The 17,357-nt window shown below is 46.8% G+C and overlaps 1 protein-coding gene across 4 annotated transcripts in view; it reads right to left on the bottom strand.

The window, feature by feature from the left end:
* Positions 1-17,357, bottom strand: part of ARHGEF37 (Rho guanine nucleotide exchange factor 37) — a 64,323-nt gene that overhangs the window by 21,036 nt on the left and 25,930 nt on the right. For 2 of the 4 annotated variants that reach the window (XM_034779135.1, XM_034779138.1), the window contains exon 1: positions 3,425-3,740. The exons of 1 other annotated variant lie outside the window; for it this stretch is intronic. The gene's annotated coding sequence lies outside the window, so the exon portion shown is untranslated. Of the gene's footprint in view, positions 1-3,079; positions 3,263-3,424; positions 3,741-17,357 lie in introns of those variants that run through there. One more of the 4 variants, XM_034779136.1, reaches the window with a different exon arrangement.

The raw sequence follows: 17,357 nt of genomic DNA, 5'->3' as shown, positions 1-17,357 counted from the left end.
AATGCTCTTATTGGGTGTGCTCTCAAACCAACCAACCGATAGTAGCTCCAAAGCGAAATTATTTAGATAGTTTGTTGCCACTTAAAATCCCACCCAATTGCTTTAAAAGAATTCTGCCCTTGCTCAAAGCCCGTATTTGGAAGAGAAAAGACCAAGAGTTAAACCTGAACGATTGCTAGCGCCACACTCCTTTCATCCCACCTGTTTTCAAGTGTGCGTTTTATCTTGTGTATCTCACCGGGGTCTCAGTCCTGCTCTCTAAGGTTTGGCTGCAGTTTGTTGCTTGAGCTCATCTGTCTAACCAGGTTTCAACATCTTTCCTCTTGCCAGTCTCTCCCTGCAGCACAGCTGCCACAGGAATAGAAACACCAGAGGAAACATGTCCACCAATGCCCCAAGCTCCCACTGGGACCCCAGGAAATTAACCTGCCTGATTCTAATAAACTGATCTCTGCTTGGGGCTCCAAAGGAAGGTGAAACCAGCCCCTCCTGCACCAAGGTCCTCACCAGCCTGGCTAGGGGCTGAATTACCACCTCACCCTAAATATGGTGATCCCTAAAACTGAACTGGCCCAGGGGCGCTGGAACAATTTGTATCGTGGGAGTGCTGAGAGCCATTGAACCAAAGTGTAAACCCTCTATATAATGGAAACCACTTCGAGCTAGGGGGTGCTGCAGCACCCCCCACACATCTAGTAACAGCACCTACGGGGACGAGTATCCTGCTTTGGGATACAATATACTAGTTGGTGTTTGGTCCCATGTTAGCCTCACTCGATAGTCATCGCTCGGTGCTGCTCTCTGATCTGTCTGCCCCACCCTCAATCCCCGATGAATAATTTAACCTCCTGAGCTTGTTTTATTCCTGCTTCTGCTACTGACTCACTGTGTGACCTCAGGTGAGTCACTCTGCCACACTGTGACTCAGTTTCCCCATCTATAAAATGAAGATAATACTACTGCTCCCCCTTTAGAGATCTTGGGGTGCAAATATCATCCTCATCTCAATTATTAATAGCCCTTTGTGGACTACGGACACATAAACACATCCTCCTGTGCGTCCCCCTGGAAGAGCAGCCTGGAAAACCCTAGTGGTTTAAGGGTTAAGCTACCACAACGTAGAGCTTTCTCCATCCGTTTGAGACAGCAGTTCTATGTGGCAGCCTCCCCCAGGAAAGTCCAGCTGTCAGAAAAGCCTTCTGGTGTGCGTTCTCTGACGAATGAGAGATGTTTGGTTGTCCAGTCCTTCTGTGGACTGGCTTACCTCTCTCCTCTGTTCCCCAGAGCGCATCAGTCAGCAGTGATACTAACATCTGCGCTCTTCTTGCCCGGAGGTACTGATGCAAAGAGAGGTTCTACAGACACTGGACTAGAATTCTGAGCTGGCTTACAGCCTACTCATGGGATTGCACTGCATCACTGTCTGTAGCACATAGTGTTTCAAATGTTTCCACATCTGACTGGCAGAGTTTCAGTAGTGAACGGCCCATCTATGTCTGTCTGTATGTGATGCTTTAGGAGAAGGTAGCCGCCCCACACTTAACGGACCAGTTAAGTGCAGCACTATACTTCTGGGATTTTCTTTCATGACGATTGAGAGCCCTTGCCCATGTTCTCATTCACACCAGTGTCCAGTCACAGAAGCATCTGCCAGACTCAGCCAGTGGAAGGCAAGCTCTCAGGGATGACATCGGCGTATCACACGTGGGTCGATACCACCGGATATGCCTTGGGGAGGGCAGTGTCTGTGGCAGGAGGAACGTTATGATATTAGACCCTGTGGCCATGCCCTGGAGTGATTTATTGCGGCTATATTCTATGGGTGACTCTCACCCCAGTGTACTGTGCCAGGTGGTAGAATTTTCACCTGGAGCGGTAGCTGCCATACCTGGCCTCCCAACTACCTGGCTCTCCAGCAACTCTGCAAGGTTGGAGCTGTCTCCATCTGCCCATATATCATACACCCTTCCTGGTCTTCCCACCCCTCCTTAATCACACTTCTCCCACACAGTCTCCCAGCAATGACCTAGATTCCTGCACCACCTCAGGCTGCTACTGTCATCACCTGTGCATCAGACATGTCTGAACTGTGTCTCACTGGAAGCTTCCTTCAGAAGAGACTGAAGTTGCTTGTATGTTTGGAAAGCACTTAGCACAGATTCCCAGAATTGTACCACAGTAGCTCACCCAGTCCACCCCCCTGCCAATGAAGAGCTGTCCCCTACCACACCCTTTCAGTGCCTTCTCCAGTGTCCTCTTACAAACTCCAAGTGATGGCAATCCCAGGCACTCTAAGCAGGGGACTCTGAGGGTAATCCATGTCACTGAGTGCATTGTCACTGCTCAACAAACCATAATAATCCCAACAGTAACCACATTATAAGCACCTGCACTATAACCTATTAAGGCCCCTCCCTGGAATCATTCAAAAGTGACTGGACAACTCCCTAAAGAATATTCCATAGGGATCAGTCCTGCCACCACAATGCCTCTCCTTTGGACAGCTTTCATTTCCAGAGGTCCTAGTCCTGCATGGTGCTGGCTGGGGTGAAATGCAGCCTGCAGGAGGGAGTGATTAGCTCATTCTTGCTAGGGCTTCTTCCAAATCTGTGGAAACTCGCTCCCCCAACTTAAACATGAGAACCTGCTTCCAGGGCCCCAGCCAAAAAGGAGGGAAAGAAGTGAAATTGTGACTAGAACACAGTACCCTGCAGCTTCCTAATCTATAAAGGGGGCAGAATGAATGGTTCAGGTGAAATATTTCTAACTGGGCTACAAAAGCCTGACTGACAGCTGCCAATCAATGGTCTGAGTCAGAATGCCTTTAAAAATCACAGCTTTGTCTCGGGAATAAACCGGAGCATGTGGCTTTGACACTCCTCTTGCCTCTCACCAGAACTTGTCCTTGTTCAGTCTCATTGGCTGCCAGCCCATCTAGTGGTTAAAGCAGGAGACTGTGAGTCAGGAGACATCCCCAGCTCCGCCACTGATCAGCTGTGCGACTTTGGGCAAGTCACTTTGCTGCTCTGTGCCTCAGTTTCCCTGTCTGTAAAGTGGGGATAACACATTATTGACCTACCTGCACGGCACTTTGGTGAAAGCTGCTATAGAAGCTCAAAGTGTTATCATTGCTGCTGGTATGACTCAGCTGTGGTGACACAGATGGGCTGGCTCTAAATCTGAGACTCCAGCCCTCCTCCCAGGTGCCTGCATTCCTCCCTCTCCAATGGGCACCTGATCTCGTCCCGTAAGGAGGCACGTGGTTACACAACCCTCCTGCGCAGAAGACAGCAGCTGCTGAGCAGAGGCCACACTGTCCGCACTCTGCTAACGCACCACAGACGTTTTCAAGGCCCCACCACCTGTCTGCGCATAACTCCAGCGACAGCAAAGCAATTGTCATTTCCGATTTTGTCGTTCTTACCTGCCAGTGAGTCAGAATTGGCCTCTGGGAGCTTCCCCGGTGCAGGCTGTGGCTGCTGCTTAGGCTGCCTCTGTGGAAGTTAATGATAAACTGGCTGTGTGCTGCAGTGGCACAGTCTGCAAGGGCAGGAGGGACCAGCCCACTCAGCTGTGTGTGCGTGTTTCTGAGCAGGGTCCAGCTCCTCTCGGTCATGATCATGCTCTCCCCAGGCTGTTGGCAGCAGTGAGGGACAGGGAGAGAGAGTCCAAGAGAGTCAGATCAGCTGAGCCAGCTACATTGTCCCTGCGCAGGCAGACACAGCCATGGCAGAAACTGCTCTGGCAGCCAGCCAGCTGAGGAGATTGCTGGATGAAAGCAGGTTGCTTACTGCCTGGAAAGCCAACCAAACCTGATAGGGAGATGGGGAGTGGAAATAACACAGGAAGAACTGATGGGTCAGGGAGTGGGAAATGGTCTGGGCAAAATATTATGGGGTACAAAAATTAGCTGACCCCCAAAGGCAATTGCCAAGCTTTGGCCCAATGCAGCCCCGTTGTGGCTCTGACAGGTCACAGGGCTGTCTGTCTCTCTCTCTCTCTAATGCTGTGCCCATCGCTGTGGTATCTTTACAGCTCAAAACACGATCTATCATTTAGTGCTCACCTCGCCTCTGATTGTTTATTTGTTGCGCATCAACTCTGTGCCCTTTGGTGTTGTGACAGAAAACTGCTTAGCCAACCCTCTGGCATTCCAGCTCCAATTCAGGGAGGTGAATTGGAGCTGGGTAGCCCACCTGGCCCTGACTGGGGAAGCCTCATCAGGCTGGGGCTGGATAAGAGCCCCCGGGGGAAGCTGGAAAGAGGAAAGCTGCAATAGCGGAAAGGCAGTGAGGGGAAGTAGAGAGAGAGAAGCCCGTGGACTGCAAGAGGGGACTACTTGTATGGTGGAAAGGTCCTGGGAGCACAGCCTGTAAATAAAAACACCAGGTGGGCACTGCACCTAAAGGTCTGTGTGTGACTTTCTCAGCCCAGCGGGGGAAGGAGCCTGGAGGGCCCTGCAGGGATGCTGCATACAGCCCCTGCCTGGAAGAAATACATGATCCATCTCTCAGGGGCCAGTTTATTCAGCATCTCTTTATGGCCCTGTCACTCAGCTCTGAAACAGCTTAGCCCCTCAGCTCTAATCAGTAGCCCTTAAAGTTGCTTTAATAAGCTGGCTCTAGTGAAGTCTCTCTCCACAGTATTCCAGCCACAAACACACACCGATTCCACTCCCCGCATTGGCTACATCACTTGTTTTTCAACAACAAGCAGAGAGTCCGGTCTGACAGCCACAGAACAAACCGGTTTCTCTAAAGAAACCCACAGGCACAGACACTGGATCCTGGTGCACACCTCCTCTGGAACTGCGTCCAAGCACTGGGTTTCTTACCATAATAACCCTGACTTAAAACAGAAGATAATGCCATTTGAGGAAGTACAGTAGTTACACAAATCATTCCGCCGGATGGTTTCTCAATGTTTAATTTTGGCTTATTAGGCTCTCACATCTTTGTGGTATCAAGGTATAGAAAATCATCCACAAAGCAGCATCTGATTTACAAACAATCCCTCCCTCAGCTAAATCTAGCCTCAGTGAAATGACTGTGGCAGCTTGAACTCAGCTGGCATGCGAGGCCAATTCTGTGTCCACAAGGTGACATGGGGAGAATGACACACAGGTTCTCGCCACAAGTGCATCTGAATCAGAAACTTCAGATCTGGATCAAGATCCAAGCCCCTCCACGATTCAGGAGGAGTATTCAGCTCTGGAGTCCCTGTGTGGTTCTGACCCCAACTTAATGAGACCCTGTGGATGTAAGAGGAAGAGATGCTGCAGATCAGATCTGAGCGGCCTCAGCAGAGTGGGGTGGGGAAGCACAAGACTAGAATAGCTGGGATTGCTGTGGGTCAGGAGTGAGGGGCCTCAGCAGAAATGGGAGGGTGGAATAGCAGGCAGGGTCTGCAGGTCAGGACAGATTCCCAGTGATTCTCTGCCTCACTCTTGTGGGCAGACCTCTATAGTCAACCATAACCAGAAACAATAATGTCTAACCATCACTCTACTATCTGCAGTTTCTTGTATTGGGTAACTGTTCTGTGGCCATGCAAATGCAGGACTAGGTGACTTAACAGACCTTTTCTACCTGTATCTACTATGATCTGATATATTCTGTGCAAGTGACTAACCACCGGTTTGCACTTATCCAGTGAAACCTCACATTGTGTGGGCAAAATCCTGCATGCTGGATAATAACCTGAGAGGACTCCATGTCTCTAATCCTACACTAGCTCTATATTAAGAGAACTATTTGCAACTCAAGCCTTGTGCAAACACACTGACTTCCAGATTCCTCCTCCAAATCTTCCATCCTGCAACCTGTGCTCCTCCCTGCTACAGGCAAGGCCCCGTTAGGGGCAGTGGAGCTGCCCTCTTTGGAGAGTTTCTCCTGTAAGCAAAGTAGTGTCATGATGCCAGGGCACTCACAGTGTTGCTTTGCCTTGTTGCAAGGGCCCCAAAAGTTATCCTGGGCCCCCTTTCACCCATTCCAGTGAGTTTAGCCAGACGTGGAACCAACCCCACAAAATCAGGATGATCCCAGATGTAATGGGACAGGCGGTGGCAACAGTTCAAGCCGCTCAGAGTAAATAAAGGAAAAGAAGGACACAATAAATACAATCTTCACTCAACTGTCCTAAGAGATAAATATGCAAAACTAACCCCGCTAGATTGCTGCTGACAGGAGGAAATGTCAGTGGCGCTGCAGTCTCCCTCACTTGCACCTTTGGGCTGGCTTTGCTGAGGTGCCTGAGCTGTTTCCTGCCAGCCTTTGTGTCCTTTGGCAGCTTTTTTCACCTGCCCCCTATTTTGGCCCGGGCCACTGTGTGGGATAAACAGTGTCAGATAGTGAAGTGATTTCCCATCAGTGCTGTGTTGCTTACATTGCTGTAGCTCTGGTTTTGTCATTGCTTCTGTCAAAATCTTGTACCTCACAGTTTATTGTGTAACAGGCTGGATTGGAGAATGGAACCCAGGGCCTTAGACAGGCAGCAGTTTCTTCTTTCAATACTTCTCCCACCACTGAATGGAATAATGGAGCCATAGACAGAAGAGACAGAAAGGCACGCAGTCACCCACTCCGCCTACTGGGGGTCAATGCACGATTGTTTCCTCTTGTACATTTGCCAATGCTTTGTGCAGTCCAGTTTTCAAAAAAAAAAAAAAAAAAAAAATCCCAAGTAACGTGGCTTCTGCTATTCTCTTGGGAGTCGCTTTTGCCACCTAATACATCTCACTGCCAATTTTTCTTGATATTTAAGTGAATTTTTCCCCTCCCTTCGTACCAAACTAAGTGGTTCCCTTCCTGTGTGCTGTTTCCACCTTTCAAATATTTGCGGACTGTTATCATATGTGCCCCACCCTAGTCATCCCCAAGCCAAGCTGCACACAGCTAGATTTTCTAGAGCCAACACTTCCAGGGTCTACCACCATTTTGGTGGCCTATGTACAGAGAGTTTGGTGGGACTCCATTCAGTTCCTGGGGGGGAAATAGTGTCCACGACCACCTTCGCCTCTGTGTGGCTTTGCAGAGAGGCCCTGGACTCCACAGGGTGTGAAGCCTGAGCTAGCTGCTGTTGGTGTTATTCTTTCCTTGCTAATTTTTTGGCTGAGCGAGAACCAGAATGTTGATCAGAACAAGCAGCAATGTTAAAATGGTAGCTGTACTCCCTTCCTCGCTCACACTGCCTTGACTCACTTCATGGCTTTCGGTGTGTGTTTCCTGAGAAAGGGGCTCAGTGAAATTTCCAGTGGAAATAGGGTGACCAGATGTCCCAATTTTATAGGGACAGTCCCGATATTTGAGGCTTTTTCTTATATAGAAGCTATTACCCCCCACCCCCATCCCGATTTTACACACTTGCTGTCTGGTCACCCTAAGTGGAAATATTTTCAAAAAAGCATAAAAACGGCTGGCGAGCTCGGCTCCTGCCTGCAGCACCCCTTGCTTGGCCATCTCAATAAAGGCCTGAGCCAAAGCCCAGAGAAGGCAGCGGAAAAGCTTCCATTGACATCACTGGGCTGTGGACCAAAATCGGCATTGCAATAATAGCATACGAAGAGGGAGGGATATTTGCAGCTTAGTTGGGCAAATATGTCACACTCACGGCCATAGAGGACCCTGGGATGAACATAGGCAGGCTGCCCAGCATATATCCAGGAGTGCTCTAAAGAGAGGGCATTGGGTATTGCACAGTTTAAGACTCAATACAGAATAAAACAAGCAACTCAGCCATGATGCCGACAGTTGCCCTGTGCTTGTCACCTTAGCATTTTGCTGCTACTCTGGTAAGTCATTTCTGATTATACAGAGCAGGGCACATGAGCCAGCTGAACTGTTCAAAGCCTAACCTGTAAGGCTTTTCAGATAAATATTAAAAACAGGAAGTTCCCAAAAGAACATTGAGCAGTTACTGCTTTGAGATTGCCAGTGATTGCTCAGAACACTAAAGCTGATTTTCCTCACACAGAGACTGATGCAGACAAAGCCCGACAAGAGCTTACCCAACAATTGCAATGGGGTTATTTCACATTAGGGCATCATGTACACACCGGTGGGGGGCAGGGCTGCTTTAACGTCCATTTGATTATTTCCCACATATTGTTCTTTTCAGCTCTTTGCCCCACAAGGTCTTTCTCTCCATTTACTGATATCACTGATTTCACTGTCTCCTTGCCAGTCAGAAAACACACAGTCTAGAAATGGGCTCACCGGCTTGATGTAATTTCAGACCACTCAAACACTGTGGGCTTGACAATTCAGCTCAGACTCATATGTTATCCTGTTCACATTCTGCTCAAGACAGAAACATGGGGGAAGGAAGTGAGAAGGAAAGAAAAAATCCAATGAAATATAATATGGGGGACCAGATCTTCAGCTGGTGAAGGTTGGGATAGATCCTCGAACATCATTTTTGCTGCCTTAATAAGGCAGAGGGCACCCACCTGTACCAGCCATGTCACTATCCGTGGAGGAAGCTGTTTAGTCAGCATGCATAAGGGTGACAGAATCAGACACTTAAAGAGCACAAAAGTCCAGAACAAAAAGATGCTCTTCCTCTTCTCATCCCTCCTGGACAGAGGAATTTTAAGAGTATTGATTTTGGAGAAAGATTTATCAAAAAGGCACGGTTGGCACTTTGATCTGAACAGACCTGGGATCATAGGTAGAAGAGCAAGTTGGGGGGTTAAATATTGAATACTCCTTGGGGGGAAAGATCCAAATTTATGTGACTCTACAGAATAGACTGTGAGGTTTGCAAAACCTGAACTCTCTTACAAACCCGCGAGCTGTATTGTCAGTTTCATCATTCCAGGGAGAACGGGGCCAGCTCTGAGAAATGGCGTGGAACTATCCAGTAACGAATAGCTGGAAACGATCTGGGTTTATATGTCCTGCTAGAGCTCACGCCGTATTTTTGTATTCCCCCTCAGACTTTACCATATATGCTAAACAAACATTTCTGTGATGACAATGTTAAGATTGAGCTGGTAATTCCAATATCTTCATCATCACCCCATAGTTAATTAGGCTCATCTGTGCTTGCATTTACCCACTGTGTGTGTACATATGCACTTGCACCCACAAAGTAGGCACATAATTGCACACAGATTTGCCTACCGAAATTGTTTGAAAACTTGGCTCTGAATTTTGAATCATGCCTATAACTTAGGGCCTGATGCTCTGCTGACATAAACCGCTGACGCTCCATGTGAAGCGAATGAAGTTGAGGATCTGGTCCTTAACTCCCATTGGGGCACAACGTCACTAGCAGGATAGGAAAGAAAGCAGACAGTGAAATTAAGTGGAGGGGATTTGATCCAAGTAGAATGCATTCAGTGGCATCTTTTAGTGCGGAGGGGTTTATTTATGGGCTATCATTCATGAAACTGTATTTGGCTCAACTCCTGTGATATATTCCAAAGAGACTTTTTTCTTTATAATAAAACTCTCTTCTCATGAGAGTCATACTCACCGGAACATTATTTTTCAGTGTTTCTAGTCAATCTCCCTTCTAATTTGACTACAACCTACTCAGCTTGATCCCATCTCAGCATGGGCTCTCTCCCCCAACCCTCCACCCCTCTGGACTGTGAGAAGGAATGTAAAGCTCTATCAAAATTTTGACCAGTCATTCCCAGTGCAGAGACAGCCGCAGTTAACCTTCTCCTTGCTCCTTCCCAGGTTTAATGTCTCTCCTTTGAGTTGGGTGGGTAGAGTCACCCCTGCCAGCTCCCCCTCCCTGAATCAGGAAGCCTCATTTCCATCTGTCACAGACTGAGAAGTCTTGCTGCTTTCGGCATGATGGCAGTTTTTCCTCTTTCCCACTGAATTTCAATCCTCCTTAACACTTCCTGTCTCCGCCTTCTCCTGTTCTCCCTTTCCCTGCGTTCCCTCTCTTCTCTCTCATAAATAACATAAATAATAGTGAAAAAATAGACCCCAACAGCAAGAGAGACAACTAAATGTCAGCTCTCGATCACATGGCATCGGAGCCACACCCCTCTTCATTTTTATCATGGTTTTATGGCTCCTCTCTGCCCCATTTTATGCTGTAGGGACCTGATGTCCCAGTCTCCAGTGTTCCCTTCCCTAGACCTTTAATCAAAGGCATGTTGGCATAGTATTCTCTTCCCAGGGATGTGCATCCCTGCATCTCCCATTCATGCTCTCTAAATTCTCACAGGGCTGCCAAATCTGGACTAGGCCAGTTATGCTAATTAAGCCAGTTCCAGTTCATGATAACTAACAGTTTGAGGACATCAAGAGAAAGCCAGATGCTGATTTCAGAGTGATGGTTACAGGCTAATGGATGTCAAACACTCTGCTCTTCTATTTGATTCAAGAGCTTTCCTCTTTCTCTATATGCAGACCAAGCAGTCAGGGCTCCTGGAACTTCTATTGAAGTCTCAGTATCACTTTAATTGCTTTTTTCAAGAAAATAAACAATGCCGATATTTATTCATCTTCCTTCCTCTTATTAGTGCAAAGGATGCAGGTGGCTGCCTTTGTTACAGGGGCTTATTCTAATCAGCAATTGGATTTTTCCATTTCACCATAAATTCCTGACCACAACTGGGGCTGGCTGGCTGAAAGATGCCTTGAGATCTCAGGATGATCATTGGAACCAGGCATCCTGGGGAACTGGGAGAAGGGCCTGGAGCCTTTCATCTCTGGGTCACAGGTCCAAATCAAGCCCCAGTTGGATTGTGGACATCGCCATCTGATAGCTACAAGAAATGAGTGGATGGATCTTAGTCCAGTTCCTAGTGAAATCAGTGTGCACATCACACTGAACACTGCCACACTTGGTCCTGTTTTTGGCAACCTGTAGGAGGAAAGGCCATGGTCTGACAGGGCCATGGAGAGTGGCAGGAATAAGTAAATAAAGTAACAAGTCTGCTGGAGAGCAGGAATAACTATTATACAAGCTGGATATTACACAAGCATCCACTAGAATTATTTGCCCATCCCTCCCAGTAAGGTCTCCACCCAACAAGCCCTGGGTTCCTCACACACTGACAGGAAGCTAACTTCTGGCACCTCCATGATAGCCTCTAATTTGCTTGCAGAGCTGGCAGGTGGTTCCTGCTTTTGGACTCAGAATCTGAAGTCAGGCTGTGCAGGTTTCTGGTGGTGATGCACAAGGAAATGTAACCCTGTACAAAGGAATCTGAGAATAGGAGTGGAAGAGAAGATGGGTGTGATGGAAAAGGAGTTTGTGCCTCCCATTCACATTCCATACAAACAAAACTGCACCAGCTGCACCTCATCACTGTAGGGAGAAGGGTGCCGTTCTATTGACACAACACGATTACACCACAATTTCAGACTCTGGTCACCAGCATCCCCCATCAAGTAGTTTCTGACCTCCATAAGGGAGACAGTTCTGTCCTCATTAGGCAGGAAAAGTTTCCCAATTCAGCTCAGGAGGGCAAATGCTCAATCCCACCTGGGACCTCTCTTTGGGTGAGATGGTAACATAGAATCATACATATACAATATGTGGACTACCTGGGGACCTCTCACTATGCAGATCACTGACAGAATAGACCGTAATGGCCATGTATCTACACTCCTGTATGTTCCAAAATTCCTTGGGATGTTTGGGGTGAAGTACATTTACTGTAAATAAGGTAACTAGGAAAAAATAATTCCATCAAGGAAGTCCACTTGCAGTGCATTGTCTCTAAAGTAAATTCTTAAAAATAATATTTAGATTAAATCATCCCCTCTGATTCTATGAAGACATGAGAAAGTGTCAGATGGGGAAAGGCTTTTGAGAAAGACCCAACCATCCATATTTGATAATACTATTTTCCCTCTCCCTGATTTTGTGTTGATTCTGCAGTTGTGTGCCCATTATCGCATACACCTGACATCCAGAGCTGGACCTATACCCTGCTGTACACTACTGCCCCACAGTTCCAAAGACCCTGGACTACATAACACCCCCAATCTGCAGCAAAATACCCCCACATCCTGCCATCGGTAACCCAAGCACCACATGGCCAATGAAGCTGCACACTCGTTTGCTGGTATATTCCACACTATCAGCACACCAGGGAGCATTGGCTTTGAAAGATAAGCTGAGATGCCTACCCGAGGTGAGCTCTTCCTCTCTGGTGTATATCTTCCAGGGAATCACACTAATCCTGACAGCTCATCCACTTCTTATAAGTGTTTCTGCACCAAACTGACCAGGAGTCCACTCTTTATGGCCCACTGTTGTTTTGAAGATGAAATCAGATGCTGGTTTCCTGGCCACTGCTGCAGGATCCGAACTTTGTTCTTCCTGCTTGGATTGAAAGTCAAAGATGGAAGGAACGTGAGAGCAACATTGCAAAGAATAAAGCTGCCAAGCCAGTTGGGGCACAAGCTCATCAGTCAACATTTCCATTGGTGCTGATGCAACTTGGAATGTGTTTGCTTGGAATGTATTTGCCTTCCCACAGTGACCACAAATTTATCAACTACTGCCAGAAGACATAAGGACTTTCTGGCTCAAAATGGATCAATGCTTAGTTTTCTTGTTGGTAAAAAGATAAACCAGCTCCATGAATTCTAAGAGACATTCCATGTATTTCCAGCAGAGACAGGGAAGTGTTAGTACCATTATACAAAGCACTAGTGAGACCTCATCTGGAATACTGTGTGCAATTCTGATCTCCCATGTTTAAGAAAGATGAATTCAAACTGGAACAGGTGCAGAGAAGGGCTACTAGGATGATCCGAGGAATGGAAAACCTACCTTATGAGAGGAGACTCAAAGAGTTTGGCTTGTTTAGCCTAACCAAAAGAAGGCTGAGGGGAGATATGATTGCTCTCTATAAATACATCAGAGGAATAAATACCAGGGAGGGAGAGGAATTATTTAAGTTAAGCGCCAATGTGGACACAAGAACAAATGGATTTATACTCACCATCAACAAGTTTAGGCTTGAAATTAGGCAAAGATTTCTAACCACCAGAGGAGTGAAGTTCTGGAACAGTTTCCAAGGGGAGCAATGGGGGGAAAAAACCTAACTGGCTTCAAGACTGAGTTTTATAAGTTTATGGAGGGGGGTCTGAGAGGACTGCCTATAATGGCATGTAGCTGATCTACGACTGCTAGCAGCAAATATCTCCAACAGCCAGTGATGGGACACTAGTTCGGAATGGCTCTGCATTACTACAGAGAATTCTTTCCCAGGTGTCTAGCTGGTGGGTCTTGGGGTCAGGAAGGAATTGGCCTCTGGGTCAGCTTGGCAGAGACCGGGGGGGGGGGTTCATCTTCCTCTGCAGCATGGGGCCTGGGTCACTTGCAAGTTTAAACTAGTGTAAATGGTAGCTTCTCTGTAATTTGAAGTCTTTAAACCATGATTTGACGACTTCAGTAACTCAGCCAGAGGTTGGGATCATTCTGATGGCCCAGACATCTGGTGCCTAGTAACTAACAGCCCTGGACAGCCAAGCCTCTGCAGGAAATCAACCAGTTTGACCAGCTGGGGAACAAAGGAACTAAGGTGGAAAGCAGGTGACAAGAGTTTTCCTGGCAGCCAGGACAAAGGACTGGAGAGGAGCCAGAGATGGTGGCTAAACAGAGGCAGCTGGAAGGGAGGGGGGCTGGTGAAATGGGGACTTGGGGGTCAAGAGCCAGCTCTTAGGGCTCTGGATCTGACCAAGATGGACTTTGCCGTAACTTCCTGCTTGCTGTGCTAACAAAGAATTGTCTATGTTGTGCTCCAGACAACTAATAAACCCTTTTGTTTTTACAATGCTGGCTGAGAGTCACTATTGGCTGAGGACTAAGGAAGGCAGTGTGTGTGTGTGTGTGTGTGTGTGCACGTGCTTTGCTTCCCTTTGTGGGTGTGGGGGTGGTTGTGTGCAAGGCTTCCCCAGGTGGCCTATTCAGCTGGACGCACTGCAGGGAGCTCACAGCGTGAAGCTGGGGTGATGACGGTTCTGTGGTTAATCCCAGGAGGCACTGAAGGCAAGGAGCCTTACCCTCCAGCGAGTGTGCCCTGCGGGGCTCGTCACACTGAAGACGCTCCTGCCAAGGATTGATTCAGAGCTGTTCAAGAGCACCAAGCCTGTGGACCCATGAAACTGGGTCAACAAGAGTTTCTAGGAACGACTGAACAGACTATCGGTATTTCCTGTTCATTTTAAAGAGAAGCAGATCTTGTGTTTTACAGCATCTCCATCTTCTTGAATGAAGCTGGATTCTTTGCAGGCGGTGTCAGATGCAAAACGATTTTTTAAAGACCAATTTCTTGCTAAACTGCTGCTATGAGGTGAACATCAGACACTCTGGTGTTGGGGCCCAGGAAGGAGAAGAATAAGACAGGGCAGATTGTGCAGACAAATACTACAGACAAGCCTTCTGCATGTGGAATGTGATGCAGAGAAAACATTTGTTTTTTTAACTACGTAATTACTGCCGTTAGGTCATTTCTCACAATCCTGCTTCCACTGCAGCTATGGAAAAATTCCTATTGACTTCAGTGGCAGCAGGCTGTGCTCCAAGGTGTCTCGCCACGTGTTCCATTCTGCCATTGTTTTCATACCCAGTTGCTTATTTTCCTTGAAATATTCTTTATCACTAACAGAAGGGAGTTTCTCTGTGCTATTTCCTGTTGCCTTTCCAAGCACAGAGACTACAAACTAACAAAGGCTAATATCTTACAGGCCATTTAATGTGATCACTAATCTCATTATGGCCTGGGGGAGCAAGGGCTGCTTGGAAAAACAGCACTTAATATGGAGTAAAATAATGGGAGTTTTAAGTTCTCTTGATGGGATTTATTTCATATTTTTATGTTACAGCTCCAGCTACTTTGACCACCTCGGAAGGTTTGTCTCAATGATCGCTTGAGTCAGTTTGCACCTGAAAAACCACAGGCTGTTGTGGAATGGCTGATAATTCTGAAGTCTTGTATTAGTTCATTGCCATTAGTGTGACTGAAGATCTAAAGACACATTCTCCTCTTAGTTATGGTGCTATAGCCCTATTGAATTCAATGAGAGGGGAGTTTGAGTTTCACAATATGAAAACACCTGGTATCCAGTCCTGCTGTCGTCCCAAATGCAGGCAGAACTCATGTAGACCATACTGAGGGCTTGCAGCATTTCATGCTGTGGGCCAGATCCTCAGATGGTGAAAATTGGTACAGCTCCATTGGCTTCTGTGAAAGAAGGCTGATTTACCCCATGGGAAGATCTGGCCCCAGCTGTCTTTATCCTGTTACGTGGGAGATGCACAAGGGAGACTCGCATAGGGAAAATAAGAGGAAATTGTTATTTTAAAGACCTTTTTTTCCCAGAATTATTTGCAACTTTTAAAAAGTGTGTTATTAATAGCACTTATGGAAATGTCATATGTTCAAAGTGTTGAACAAACCAGCCAGTTTCACTCCCTGAATTATAATGCTAGTGAAGTTTCCTCTGTGACCTATGTGTGTATGAAGAATGACGCAATTACTGTGATAGAACAGGTGATATCATAAATCTGAGAGTTTACTGCAAATATAGAGAAAATTAGCTTTTATATGTCATATGGCCCAACCTTCCTCCTCAAATCATCTAGGAGTAGCTCCAGTGAGACATTGAGAATACAGACTTTATACATAAGATGGACCAAAGCCGGCAGGTCAGGAGACAACCCAGCTTGGTGGATACACCAAGTTCAGAAGAAGTGATCCTGGAAATTAGGTTTCTCTGTTCTGTTGTCCTTACGTCGCAGTCTAATCTCTTCCCCAGGGAGCTCCAGCTCTGCATTCACCTGCACTCTCCTTGAACACTGTCCAAGAAATGCACTATCCAATCATTTCCAGCATTTTGGCCCATTCCCATATAAAGCAAAAGGAAGCTGGAGGAGTCCAGGATGGTGTCAGGAGCTGATTTCAGGTGTATCCTTGTGGACTGATGGAGGCTGAACATTTATTTCTTCTGCTTTGAATCTTGAGCTTTTCTCTTTTGCTTCCATGTCAGCCAATCATCCTTGGCTCAGGAAAAGCCTGATGAAGCTTTAGAATGACATAAATCCCTGGTTTTAATAAAGAAAACGCAGTGCAATCTGTTCTTTTCATTAACAAACAAGATGGAGGTGGTTTGTTCCAGTAAGTGGCTAACAAGCAGTTGGATTCTTTCCCTTGACTATAAATGATTGAGAACTCCCGAGTTTAGGAGGAAGTAAGACCTGTGGAGATTTCAGGATGACAAGAGGGACTGGAAGACTTGGGAAGGAGATCATCTCTCGGACACAGCTAGATTCTATCTGGTCCCCAGTTATTAATGGGCTTTGGACCTGGCCTTGGACATCTGTAATCATAATTGCCTGATAGTTGTTCAATAGACTTTTTTATCTATCAGGAACAGTGGTGCAAGTAGAAATCATTTCTTGCTGGTACTGGGCTGATGGGAGGGACACAAGGGGGGGGCACGTGACCTCCCCACATGACCCTCTATATGACTCCTCCCCACCCCGCCCCCAGCCAGGAACTGATAAGCAGTTGATCAAAATCACCTTCTCTGATCCCTTGGGGCCAAAATCCTGTTCCCATTGAGATCAAAAGGAGTTTTGCTATTGAGTTCAATGGGAACAGGCTTTGACATTTGGAGAGGAAAGAACAAAACCACTCAAGCAAGGGCTGTGTTGCTTGTACCACAGGTATCAAAGGCTGCTGACTCGTGCAAAAGTCAGCAGACACCTGATCTTTGACTATTGCAAGGGAGAAATCAGCAATCAATGAGGCTAAAACAGTCTCTGTACCATATCCAACTCATAAGTCCATCTGCAAAGGATCAAGGAAATATGAAGGCTTCAGATTACCTTAAAGTCCTCAGTCCCTTGGTTAGAATGCTCCCATTAGTATATGTTCATAGACCAGAGGCTGGAGCAGGAAAGAGGCCAGAGCAGGAAAGAGGTAAAATGGATAGGTTTCCAGGCCAGGGCCTTTTGGCTTCTGCCAAGTTCCAAGTAAAGGGAAATCTGTTCTTACTGCAGAAGATGGTGTTTGGAGTCACATGGGCAAGTTACATGTCCATCACCCCCACCCATATTCTAGTTAGATTAGAACAGTCACAAAAAGTCCATTAAGTGTAGACAGGTGTTTTCCAGGGTCCATAGTGAGCTAAGTGTTCCTTAATGGGCTTGACTTGTCCCTTCATGTGCTGGCTGAATACCTTGTGGGCTTTACCACAGGAGCAAACATGTAGTAAACATAGCGAATATTCATAACTTCAGATACCAAGATGAATATAGATGCATAGAAATAGCATAATCATAAGTACCAGTTATTTCACCTAGGGTTACCATACGTCCGGATTTTCCCGGACATGTCCGGCTTTTGGGGGCTCAAATCCCCGTCCGGG

The sequence above is a fragment of the Trachemys scripta genome, chromosome 8, assembly GCF_013100865.1.
Source record: "Trachemys scripta elegans isolate TJP31775 chromosome 8, CAS_Tse_1.0, whole genome shotgun sequence".
Taxonomy (NCBI): Eukaryota; Metazoa; Chordata; order Testudines; family Emydidae; genus Trachemys; species Trachemys scripta.
This window is presented reverse-complemented; position numbering and strand designations above follow the sequence as displayed.